This window comes from Anomaloglossus baeobatrachus, chromosome 7 (genome assembly GCF_048569485.1).
Source record: "Anomaloglossus baeobatrachus isolate aAnoBae1 chromosome 7, aAnoBae1.hap1, whole genome shotgun sequence".
Classification (NCBI taxonomy): domain Eukaryota; kingdom Metazoa; phylum Chordata; class Amphibia; order Anura; family Aromobatidae; genus Anomaloglossus; species Anomaloglossus baeobatrachus.
In genome coordinates, this window is record NC_134359.1 from 243524995 (window position 1) to 243538567 (window position 13573).

Consider the following 13573-nt stretch of genomic DNA (forward strand, 5'->3'; position numbering starts at 1 on the left):
AATTCACGAAAAAGCAGTGTGTGCAAAACGGAAGGTGGTACCAAAGTCACCCAAATTTATTGCACTGTTTTTAATGAATGGCTATGGCCATGGTGTTAATAGTACTTAAACCAGTGTTTCTCAACTCCAGTCCTCAAGACCCACCAACAGATCATGTTTTTAGGTTTTCTTCAATATTTGACAGGGAATAATTCCATCACCTGTGCAACATTAAGGAAATCCAAGAAACCTGATTGAGGAAAACCTGAAAACACGATCTGTTGGTGGGTCTTGAGGACTGGAGTTAAGAAACACTGACTTAAAGGGAACCTGTCACCAGATGTTTATGATACTCACCTAACGGTCGGTGCGGTGCAGACTGGTAGGATGGGCGTCTCCTTTCTCCGGGTCCACGCCTCCTCTTTCTGCCATCTTTGTCCTCCTTCTGAACCTAGTGTGGATGACGCGTTCTATGTCATCTACACTAGCTGACAGTGATGTCCTGCACAGGCGCAGTTTGAGCTGCCGATCCATCTGCTCCGCACCGACCGTTAGGTAAGTATTATGAACATCCGGTGACAGGTTCCCTTTAAAAATGTGACAGAACCAAATCATTAGTAGCTAAAGGTTTTTTCCAACCCTTTTTGTAAACGAAAAATAAAAAAGGGTAATACTTTACTACTCCCATGTCATTTCAGTACGGATGCTTCCCTGGTTCCCTACCGGTCTCTGTTCTTTAGGCTCTAGCGATGTTGTGTTGACAATCACTGGCTGCAGATCAGAGTTTAAGTGGTGTTTACATGTCACCACTATAGCCAATGAATGCCTAAAGAGACAAATGTGGATACATCAGGCCATCTATGATACATAGATACTATGGTTGAAAAAATATACATTTCCATCATGGTTAACTGGGGGATGAGACAAGATGAGGAGAATTGTATAGGTTCAATAGGTTCAACTGTAGTGTATGATACAAACTGGCCCTAAAAGTTAAAATTTTTCCCTCCTGATACTGAGTGATCCACATACGAAACAAGAATGTTACACGTACATAAGAATTTATTCTATTTTTCTCTACAAATAAAAAGTATCTAAGTTATTTGGTACCATAGACGGATTCCACTGAGATCAACTGTTGAGGTAAACTGTTTCAAAAAAGTTCTCCTGGTGTAAAAAGATTGTCGCCTCTAAATATTGATATTTCTCTAGACTGAGGGAATGCTTAATTGTTTTCTGAGAGGGGTTTATATAAAAAAAGGTTTGCAAAAGTTAATCATATTTTTTGTTAGATGTTTTAGATTCTTCCTTAGATGTCTCAATACAAAAAATATAAATAATTATACTAATCTTTCCTCATAAAAAACATTCTCCATGCTCCTTATCCATTTTTTAGCTTTTCTGTCACGAGGATACGACAACAGAGAGTGGTCCCTCCTATTTCTGCTGATAGGAGATCACAGTGCAGGGCTTCATACACACTTGCTCAGGATAATAATGCTGGCTGGCATGTTCTTCTTTATCTAGCGCTGCTAGGGTTAAGTAGATCCTCTGGACTAGAGATGAGCGAACCGGTCCCGGTTCGGCTCGAGGTCGGTTCGCCGAACGGACCTCCCGTTCGAGTTCGGCTCGTCGAACGTTCGACGAACCGAACTCGAGCCAATAGGAAACAATGGCAGGCAATCACAAACACAGTAAAACACCTAGAAAACACCCTCAAAGGTGTCCAAAAGGTGACAAACAACTCAAACACATTGGAAAGTGACAAGGACATATACTCATGCGAAAACAAAACAGCTGGACAAGGAAAAAGAGGAGGACACACAGATATAGGCATGGCACGCCATTCTAAATTCATGTAAAACACCGCAAGGTGACTCCAAGCATAGTCTCCCTTTTTTTCCAAAAATTGGGCCCCACACCCACCCACCCATTCAGTGGCAGCAGTTGGGCCCCAGTTGTACAATTCACAGCTAGATTTGCAGCAAGCACATTCAAAAATACGCCATTCTTATCCGTCCCCAGGATGACACCGGGGTAGGTAGCAAAGTCTTTCCTGATCCCAGCTCTGTTCATCTTGGCTTCTTTTAAAAACACAGCAAGCAAGGGTTACTCCAAGCGGAGTCTCCCTTTTTTTCCAAAAATTGTGCCCCACACACACCCACCCATTCAGTGGCAGCACTTGTGCCCTAGTTGTACACTTCACAGCTACATTTGCATCAAGCACATTCCAAAATACGCCATTCTTATCCGTCCCCAGGATGACACCGGGGTAGGTAGCAAAGTCTTTCCTGATCCCAGCTCTGTTCATCTTGGCTTCTTTTAAAAACAATGTAAGCAAGGGTTACTCCAAGCGGAGTCTCCCTTTTTTTCCAAAAATTGGGCCCCACACACACCCACCCATTCAGTGGCAGCACTTGTGCCCTAGTTGTACACTTCACAGCTAGATTTGCATCAAGCACATTCAAAAATACGCCATTCTTATCCGTCCCCAGGATGACACCGGGGTAGGTAGATAAAGTCTTTGCTGACCCATGACTTGTTCATCTTGGCTTCTTTTAAAAACAATGTAAGCAAGGGTTACTCCAAGCGGAGTCTCCCTTTTTTCCAAAAATTGGGCCACACAGACACCCACCCCATCAGTGGCAGCACTTGGGCCCTAGTTGCAAACAGGATGTTTTGATTTGCATCAAGCACATTCAAAAATACGCCATTCTTATCCGTCCCCAGGATGACACCGGGGTAGGTAGCAAAGTCTTTCCTGATCCCAGCTCTGTTCATCTTGGCTTCTTTTAAAAACACAGCAAGCAAGGGTTACTCCAAGCGGAGTCTCCCTTTTTTCCAAAAATTGGGCCCCACACACCCACCCATTCAGTGGCAGCACTTGTGCCCTAGTTGTACACTTCACAGCTAGATTTGCATCAAGCACATTCCAAAATACGCCATAATTAACCGTCCCCAGCATGACACCGGGGTAGGTAGCAAAGTCTTTCCTGATCCCAGCTCTGTTCATCTTGGCTTCTTTTAAAAACACAGCAAGCAAGGGTTACTCCAAGCGGAGTCTCCCTTTTTTTCCAAAAATTGGGCCCCACACACCCACCCATTCAGTGGCAGCACTTGTGCCCTAGTTGTACACTTCACAGCTAGATTTGCATCAAGCACATTCCAAAATACGCCATAATTAACCGTCCCCAGCATGACACCGGGGTAGGTAGCAAAGTCTTTCCTGATCCCAGCTCTGTTCATCTTGGCTTCTTTTAAAAACACAGCAAGCAAGGGTTACTCCAAGCGGAGTCTCCCTTTTTTTCCAAAAATTGGGCCCCACACACACCCACCCATTCAGTGGCAGCACTTGTGCCCTAGTTGTAGACTTCACAGCTAGATTTGCATCAAGCACATTCCAAAATACGCCATTCTTATCCGTCCCCAGGATGACACCGGGGTAGGTAGATAAAGTCTTTGCTGACCCATGACTTGTTCATCTTGGCTTCTTTTAAAAACAATGTAAGCAAGGGTTACTCCAAGCGGAGTCTCCCTTTTTTTCCAAAAATTGGGCCCCACACACACCCACCCATTCAGTGGCAGCACTTGTGCCCTTGTTGTACACTTCACAGCTAGATTTGCATGAAGCACATTCAAAAATACGCCATAATTAACCGTCCCCAGCATGACACCGGGGTAGGTAGCAAAGTCTTTCCTGATCCCAGCTCTGTTCATCTTGGCTTCTTTTAAAAACACAGCAAGCAAGGGTTACTCCAAGCGGAGTCTCCCTTTTTTTCCAAAAATTGGGCCCCACACACCCACCCATTCAGTGGCAGCACTTGTGCCCTAGTTGCAAACAGGATGTTTTGATTTGCATCAAGCACATTCCAAATCAACAAGCATTTACTTTCCCCAGGATGACACAGGGGTAGTAAATTCCTTCTGGATCCATGACTTGTTCATTTTGATGAACGTCAGTCTGTCCACATTGTCACTGGACAGACGCGTGCGCTTATCTGTCAGCACACACCCAGCAGCACTGAATACACGTTCAGAGACAACGCTGGCAGCTGGACACGACAAAATCTCCAAGGCGTAAGTTGCGAGCTCTGGCCATTTTTCTAGGTTTGAAGCCCAAAAGGAGCAAGGCTCCAGTTGCACAGTCATGGCATCGATGTTCATTTGGAGATACTCCTGTATCATCCTCTCCAGCCGTTGACTATGTGTCAGACTTGTTGTCTCTGGTGGCCTTGCAAAAGAGGGTCTAAAAAAATTATGAAAAGATTCCATAAAATTGCTGTTACCGGCACCAGATACGGTCCTACTGGTACGGGTAGACTGTTGAAGATGACGAGACCGTCCCATGTTTGTCAAGTTACAACTGGGAGATTCCCTCCCTGCACCTGCACGGTTGTTTGGTGGAAAAGCCGAGCTAAGATCGAGTAACAGCTTCTGCTGATACTCCTGCATACGTGCGTCCCTTTCTATGGCTGGAATTATGTCACAAAATTTGGACTTGTACCGGGGATCTAATAGTGTGGCAAGCCAGTAGTCATCATCACTTCTAATTTTGACAATACGACTGTCATGTTGGAGGTAGTGCAACAAAAAGGCACTCATGTGTCTTGCGCAGCCATGCGGACCAAGTCCACGCTGTGTTTGTGGCATAGAGGTGCTACCCGTTCTTTCTTCCTCTGACATCTCCCCCCAACCTCTTTCAACTGAAATTTGACCAAGGTCTCCCTCATCCGCTGAGTCTTCCATGTCCATGGACAGTTCGTCCTCCATTTCTTCATGTTCTCCTGCACCTTGCTCAACATTTCGCCTGCTACTATGCGCCCTTGTCGATCCCTGTCCCCCATGGTCCCATGCCTGCTGCGTTGGTGATGATGAACGTCTGGACCTTGGTGATGTTGTTGTCCCTTGCGCATATGAATCCTCCTGTAGTTCCTCCCCTTCATGTTGTCCCACCCCCTGACTCCGAATAGTGTTTAGCGTGTGCTCCAGCATGTAAATGACTGGAATCGTCATGCTGATAATGGCATTGTCAGAGCTAAACATATTCGTCGCCATGTCGAAACTGTGCAGAAGGGTGCATAGGTCCTTGATCTGAGACCACTCCATCAGTGTGATCTGCCCCACCTCTGCATCTCGTTGGCCCAGGCTATACGTCATGACGTATTGCACCAGGGCTCTGCGGTGCTGCCACAGTCGCTGTAACATGTGGAGAGTTGAATTCCAGCGTGTCGCCACATCGCATTTCAGGCGATGAACCGGCAGGCCGAAAGACTTCTGGAGCGATGCAAGTCGCTCTGCTGCGGCGCTTGAACGGCGGAAGTGAGCTGACAGTTTTCGTGCCCTGTTCAGAAGGCCATCTAGGCCGGGATAGTGTGTTAAAAATTGCTGGACGACAAGGTTCAACACGTGAGCCATACAAGGTACGTGTGTCACCTTGCCCAGGCGAAGTGCCGCACCCAGGTTTGCAGCATTGTCGCACACGGCCTTACCAGGCTGCAGGTTGAGTGGAGACAACCATTTATTAAACTCGGACCGCAGAGCTGACCACAACTCCTCAGCTGTGTGACTCTTATTCCCAAGACATGTCAAGCTAAAGACCGCCTGATGCCGTTGCGCTCTGCTGCCAGCATAGTAATGAGGGGTGCGTGATTCCTTCTGCGCAGTGAGAACGCTGGTGGCCTGACCAGGCAGGCTTGGGGCGGAGGTGGAGGACCCAGATGAGGTGGAGGATGCAGAAGCTGTGGCGGAACTTGGACAGACATAGGATTGACACACAAGCCGTGGGGACGGCAAGACTTGTGCAGCAGACCCTTCACCATCTATCACCATAGTTACCCAGTGCCCAGTCAGCGACATGTAACGTCCCTGTCCATGCTTACTGGTCCAAGTATCGGTGGTGAAATGCACCCGTTCACACACAGAGTTTCTCAAGGAAGCGGTGATGTTGTGTGCGACATGCTGGTGTAGCGCGGGCACACCTTTCTTAGAGAAGTAGTGGCGACTAGGCATCTGGTACTGGGGCACAGCGACAGACATAAGGTCTCTAAAATCCTGTGTGTCCACTAGGCGGAAAGGCAGCATTTCGGTAGCCAACAGCTTACAGAGGGATAGAGTCAACCTCTTAGCTTTGTCATGGGTCGGAGGAAGTGGCCTTTTATTTGACCACATCTGAGGGACAGAGATCTGGCTGCTGTGTGTAGACGGTGTTGAGTAGGGTGTCCCTGGAAAAATGCAGGTTTGTGAGGAAAGTGCAGGCGGAGACATGATGTTGCCTTGATCCAACGTTGGTGCTATCGATGTCTGAGAGAGCTGTACACACTCACTTGTTTCCCCTTCCAAACCAACTGACGACCTTACAAGCAAACTGCCTGTTGCGGTTACAGTGGTGGAAGTTTTGCGTGGAAAAACAGGTGTGACAGCTGTCCCCACAGTCCTAGAAGATGAAGAGCGCGCGGATGCACTGGAAGGGGCGGGCGGTGGATGGTTCGCTCCGCTAGGCCGCATTGCAGCACGGTGAGCTTCCCACCGGGACTTATGATATTTATTCATGTGACGATTCATGGAAGAAGTTGTCAAACTGCTGAGGTTTTGACCTCTACTAAGAGAATCATGACAAATGTTACATATCACATGATTTGGGCGATCTTTTTCGATGTCAAAAAAGGACCAGGCTAGGCAAGGCTTAGAGGCCATGCGACCTGTTGATCCACCCCGAATAATGCTCATAGGCAGAGTGGTGGCTGAGGATGCAGTTGTAGACGTGCTACCAGTGCTCCGACTCTGTCCAGGAAGGCGCAAGGTAACTTCGTCGTCGGTTGCATCCTCCTCCACCGCCTCTGTTGACCTCCTCGAGTGCCTGACTGGGGGTTGACAGTAGGTGGGATCTAGAACGTCATCATCAATTGTTGTGTTTGCACTCCCCTCCCCCTCAGACCGAGCCTCTTCTTGCCCTGACCGAATATTTAAGTTGTCATCCCAATCGGGTATCTGCGTCTCATCTTCATCAGTATGTTCCTCATTGTCTATAACCACAGGTGTTACAGTTTGTGACAAAGGGTCAACATTATGCTCAGAAACTTGGTCCTCACGGCCTGAATCAGAGTCACAAAGGTTCTGGGCATCACTGCAGACCATTTCCTGTTCTGTACTCACTGTAGCTTGGGAGCAGACCTCTGATTCCCAGGCTATAGTGTGACTGAACAGCTCTGCAGACTCAGCCATCTCAGTTCCACCATACTGTGCAGGGCTGATGGAGACTTCAGAGCTAGGAGAAATCAAGTGTGATTGGGATGACAACTCAGAGGACTGGTGTTTTTTGGATGCGGTACTTGAAGTGGCTGAGAGGGCACTTGTTGGACCACTTGAGATCCATTCAAGCATTTTCCTTTTTTGCCCATCATCTACCTTTCTTCCTGTTGTTCGTGTCCGTATCCGTAAAAAAGGGAGCACATCGGATTGTCCACGGTAAGTAGTAGACATCTTACTTTTGCTGGTAGATGGTCTATCTTCAGCAGATGATAATGGAGCTTTGCCACCTTCCCCACGGACAAAACCTTTTTTGCCTTTTCCACCACGCCTCTTCCCCTTTCCACCAGCATCTGTCATTTTGCCACTCATGTTGATTGCGACAAGATTGTGGACTGAAAATGTGGTAGTAAAAATTGAGAGGTGGTGAAGATTGCAGTGGTGGTCTAGCTTTATTAACAGCAGAATAATAAAGAATAAATATCCCTGACAATGCAACTTAGTTATAATTAGTTGGAGTGTGCAACGCAGGCAGATGCGCTCTGCAAATGTCTTGGCACTAGTGGGACTATAGCAAAGTCCAATAGCCACGTATAGGATGCCACTAGGTACACTGAGTGTTTGCTAGTATAATGGCTTAGTTATAATTAGTTGGAGTGTGCAACGCAGGCAGATGCGCTCTGCAAATGTCTTGGCACTAGTGGGACTATAGCAAAGTCCAATAGCCACGTATAGGATGCCACTAGGTACACTGAGTGTTTGCTAGTATAATGGCTTAGTTATAATTAGTTGGAGTGTGCAACGCAGGCAGATGCGCTCTGCAAATGTCTTGGCACTAGTGGGACTATAGCAAAGTCCAATAGCCACGTATAGGATGCCACTAGGTACACTGAGTGTTTGCTAGTATAATGGCTTAGTTATAATTAGTTGGAGTGTGCAACGCAGGCAGATGCGCTCTGCAAATGTCTTGGCACTAGTGGGACTATAGCAAAGTCCAATAGCCACGTATAGGATGCCACTAGGTACACTGAGTGTTTGCTAGTATAATGGCTTAGTTATAATTAGTTGGAGTGTGCAACGCAGGCAGATGCGCTCTGCAAATGTCTTGGCACTAGTGGGACTATAGCAAAGTCCAATAGCCACGTATAGGATGCCACTAGGTACACTGAGTGTTTGCTAGTATAATGGCTTAGTTATAATTAGTTGGAGTGTGCAACGCAGGCAGACGTGCTGCAAATGTCTTGGCACTAGTGGGACTATAGCAAAGTCCAATAGCCACGTATAGGATGCCACTAGGTACACTGAGTGTTTGCTAGTATAATGGCTTAGTTATAATTAGTTGGAGTGTGCAACGCAGGCAGACGTGCTGCAAATGTCTTGGCACTAGTGGGACTATAGCAAAGTCCAATAGCCACGTATAGGATGCCACTAGGTACACTGAGTGTTTGCTAGTATAATGGCTTAGTTATAATTAGTTGGAGTGTGCAACGCAGGCAGATGCGCTCTGCAAATGTCTTGGCACTAGTAGGACTATAGCAAAGTCCAATAGCCACGTATAGGATGCCACTAGGTACACTGAGTGTTTGCTAGTATAATGGCTTAGTTATAATTAGTTGGAGTGTGCAACGCAGGCAGATGCGCTCTGCAAATGTCTTGGCACTAGTGGGACTATAGCAAAGTCCAATAGCCACGTATAGGATGCCACTAGGTACACTGAGTGTTTGCTAGTATAATGGCTTAGTTATAATTAGTTGGAGTGTGCAACGCAGGCAGACGTGCTGCAAATGTCTTGGCACTAGTGGGACTATAGCAAAGTCCAATAGCCACGTATAGGATGCCACTAGGTACACTGAGTGTTTGCTAGTATAATGGCTTAGTTATAATTAGTTGGAGTGTGCAACGCAGGCAGATGCGCTCTGCAAATGTCTTGGCACTAGTGGGACTATAGCAAAGTCCAATAGCCACGTATAGGATGCCACTAGGTACACTGAGTGTTTGCTAGTATAATGGCTTCGTTATAATTAGTTGGAGTGTGCAACGCAGGCAGATGCACTCTGCAAATGTCTTGGCACTAGTGGGACTATAGCAAAGTCCAATAGCCACGTATAGGATGCCACTAGGTACACTGAGTGTTTGCTAGTATAATGGCTTCGTTATAATTAGTTGGAGTGTGCAATGCAGGCAGATGCGCTCTGCAAATGTCTTGGCACTAGTGGGACTAAAGCAAAGTCCAATAGCCACAGATAGGATGCCACTAGGTACACTGAGTGTTTGCTAGTATAATGGCTTAGTTATGAGTTGGAGTGTGCAGAGGACAAGAGGGTACAGTGGCAGGATTGTGGTGCTCTGGGTAGAGGAATGGAAGCCTGCCTTTCTATTCCCTCCTAATGGTGAAATGCAGGGAGGAAATCCCTGACCTTGGCTGCACAGACGCTGGCGCTGTTTTCAGGACCTGTCACCTTAACTCTGACCCTGCCGGTTTGAGCCCTTAAAAGGACTGCTATAAAGTGCTCTCCCTATGCTGTCTAACGCTGTGTATGCAGCGCATACAGCTGTATCGGCTATAGGACTCAGGATGACGGAGCTGCGACAGTGATGTCTGACACCAAAGACGCAGAAGGCAGATAATGGCGTCCGTGAAGAAAATGTCCGGTTTTATAATGCAGGGACATGTGACATGCAGATCCTATCACACATGCCGTTGCTTCTCTGGCTCAAAGTCCACTTAGCTGTGTGTGTGTCTGTGATTGGCTGACATGCTGGCCCGCCCCACAAGACGCGCGCGCTTAGGGAAGGAAGACAAGAAAAAAAAAAAAAAAATGGCGATCGCCATTATAAACAGCAGTGATCTGAATGCGCTGTTCCCGCACACTATACACTGAAATGTGATAATAGTTTGATTCACAGAGTGACTTACACTATTACAGCAGAAACCAAGCTATGATTTAGCTGTTTTTTGGCTGCTAGAACCGTTCTCGAACGTTTCTAGAACTATCGAGCTTTTGCAAAAAGCTCGAGTTCTAGTTCGATCTAGAACATGCCCCAAAATCACTCGAGCCTAGAACTGGAGAACCACGAACCACGAACCGCGCTCAACTCTACTCTGGACTCTTGAAACTCTGAGTGTAAGCAATAGTCAGCTGTTCTCTATTGCTAATTAGCTCTGCTATAAATATTCCCTCCTAGTCCAGGTTACCACTGGTGATAGTTTCTGCTTAGAATGCCTCTAGAGGGAACCTGTGAGCTGAGGACCAGGAAGCCATTCAGAGAACATTTGCTGTGTGAAAGTTGTGTTGTTTTCCCTTCCTTAGTCCTCTTTGGTTTTTCCCCTCTGGTCCGTTCCTCATTATTACCTCTTGTTGTTTGGAGTGCTTTCTATGATTACTGCTTATTTTACCCTTGTCTGTCTAATTCTCTCTGTGTCCTCAACCTAGAGCGGGACTAGCGTTTCCGCTGCTCTACACACTATACAGGGAAAGACAGGGATAGGCATATGATTGGCGACAGGTTGAAAGAACCCCTAATCGGATGTTAGGGAGTGCAGGTAACAGTCACACGTGAGTTTAGGAGGTGACCCTGCTCCCCTTTCCCTAGCGCCAGGGCGCACAATTGTAACGTGTATCCTGAGTGTTGCGGCGTTTGCCAGTGGTTCTTATGTACCTAGTGTCACTGCGTGACATTTTCTTTGTACTTTTTCTAACTATATCACGCTGACCTTAGGGGCACTTTGCACACTACGACATCGCAAGCCGATGCTGCGATGCCAAGCGCGATAGTCCCCGCCCCCGTCGCAACTGCGATATCCTTGTGATAGCTGCCGTAGCGAACATTATCGCTACGGCAGCTTCACATGGACTCACCTGTCCTGCGACCGTCGCTCTGGCCGGCGACCCGCCTCCTTATTAAGGGGGCGGGTCGTATGGCGTCACTGCGACGTCACACGGCAGGCGGCCAATAGGAGCAGGAGGGCGGAGATGAGCGGGATGTAAACATCCCGCCCACTCCTTCCTTCCGCATATCCTACGGAAGCCGCAGTGACGCCGGTAGGAGATGTTCCTCGCTCCTGCGGCTTCACACACAGCGATGTGTGTTGCCGCAGGAACGAGGAACAACATCGGACCGTCGCGTCAGCGAAATCATGGATTACGCCGACGCTGCACCGGTGATACGATTACGACGCTTTTGCGCTCGTTAATCGTATCATCGAGCCTTTACACACTACGATGTCGCATGCGATGCCAGAAGTACGTCATTTTCAATTTGACCCCACCGACATCGCACCTGCGATGTCGTAGTGTGCAAAGCCCGCCTTAGAAGCAGCGGATTCACATTGTATGCTGTCATTTAGGCTGAACACCCAGATCCTTCTCTACAAGTGACTCTCCTAGTTTTACTCCCACTAGAACATAAGATGACCGGACATTATTAGTACCAGGATACATAATTTATATAAATTTCATATATAACTTTTTCATAAAATGTATCCATTTTTATAAAATACTAACTGTGACAGAACACTATTTATTGTATCTGAAGGTGGCTCATGACCTACATAAGATTGAAGACCTCTGCTCTACAGGTTTCAATAGGAATCAATAGAGGGGGCAGACAGGAATAAAACTGCATTCAAACATTGAGGTTTGAACAAGCAAAAGTGTAATGTTTATTTTGTATTCTCAGACGCATACCCTGATCCGTTTTTTTCTCAATCTCTATAAAAAAAATGTGTATTTCAATTTCCAATAAAATAATTGATTAGGCAGAAATGCTATATGTGAGAAATTATCAGGATTAAAGGGGTATTCCCATTTCCAAGATCCTATCCCATATGTAGTAGGTGTAAAAAAAATAATATTAGCAAATACCTCCTATTAGAAATGTAGTCTAGTTCTTCTGATTCACTTACCTCATGTGCCGGGCATTGTAGGACCTTAGATATGCATGGTTATTACTATGAGCAATAGAGTTGAGCGAGTAGCTAACTATTCGTACTCACCATAACAATACTGTCTAATACTCGCATATTCGTTCTGAATTGCCTATGCAATGCAAGTCAATGGGGAGTTCTCGCAATGTAACGAGTAACCGGAATTCCGCACTATTTGCTACTCACACGAATAGTGCGGCATTCTGGATAGCCGTTACTTTACGAGTATTCCCCATTGACTTGCATTGCACACGCTATTCGGAACAAATACGCGAGTGTTAGACAGTACTCGTTATGAGTATAGTGAGTACAAATAGTTAGGTACTGGCTCAACTCTAATGAGTAACTAATAGGGATGATCGAATACCTCAAATATCCGGCTTCGCAAATATTTTTCGAGTAAGTCGCCGCTATTCGACTATTCGCGAATATTCAATGCGCAATGTAAGTCTATGAGAAACCCGAATAACAACTATTTGGAACTATTCGGGCTTCCCATAGACTTACATTGCGCATCGAATATTTGCATAGCGGCAACCTATTCGGAAAATATTCGCGAAGCCGAATATTTGAGGTATTCGATCATCCCTAGTAACTAACTAACTGTGACTATATGCATTGTTGTAATCATGAATACTTAAGGTCCTGCAATGCCCTGCACTTGAGGTAAGGCCTTTGCCACACTTACGTGACAAAATGTAACGTTTTTGTCACGTACATGTTAAAGGGGTGGTTTTGTCCCCGTGTGCCATGTATATGGCACGTACGTGTTCTCTGTGTGTTATACGTAATAACACACGGAGAATGGAAAGCCCCGCCTTACCTGCATCATCCGGCGCTGTCTGTGGTGCTGAATGACAGCGTCCGGCCAAAGCCACGCCCCGCTGACGCTGCTTCCGGCCCCCAGTGAAGAAGAAGCGTTGTTCAAATTCACTGGGGGACGGATGCAGGGGACAGCCGCGGCAGAGACTGCAGGTATGGTGGAGGGGAGTATGTGTTTTTATTATTTTTACACTGACACGTGTCTTTCTTCAGCGCGTGTCACACGGGCCCGCATCCACACTACATCCGTGTGGTACGGGTGTGGGCTGTGTGACATCCGTGCTGCCGGAGCAACACGGACATGTCAGCATTTTTAAAAAACGGACACACGTAAGTACGGAACGGATACACGTTCCGTTCCTGAATACTTACGTGTGTCCAAAACAACAACAATACATAGGACCACGTGGGCCCGTGTCTCCGGTACGTGACAAAAAATGCACACACGTACCGGAGGCACGTGAGTGTGGCAGAGGCCTAAGAGACATGGTTATATCAGGAGAACTATACTACATTTCTAATTAGAGGTATTTGCTAATATTATTAGTATTACACCTACTACATACAGTATTAGGATAGGATCTTGGAGATGAGAGTATG

General features: G+C 46.6%; 1 protein-coding gene across 1 annotated transcript in view; it reads left to right on the plus strand.

Moving 5' to 3' along the window:
- GPR139 (G protein-coupled receptor 139) overlaps positions 1-13573 on the plus strand; it is a 167658-nt gene that overhangs the window by 148087 nt on the left and 5998 nt on the right. The gene's annotated exons all lie outside the window — the stretch shown is intronic.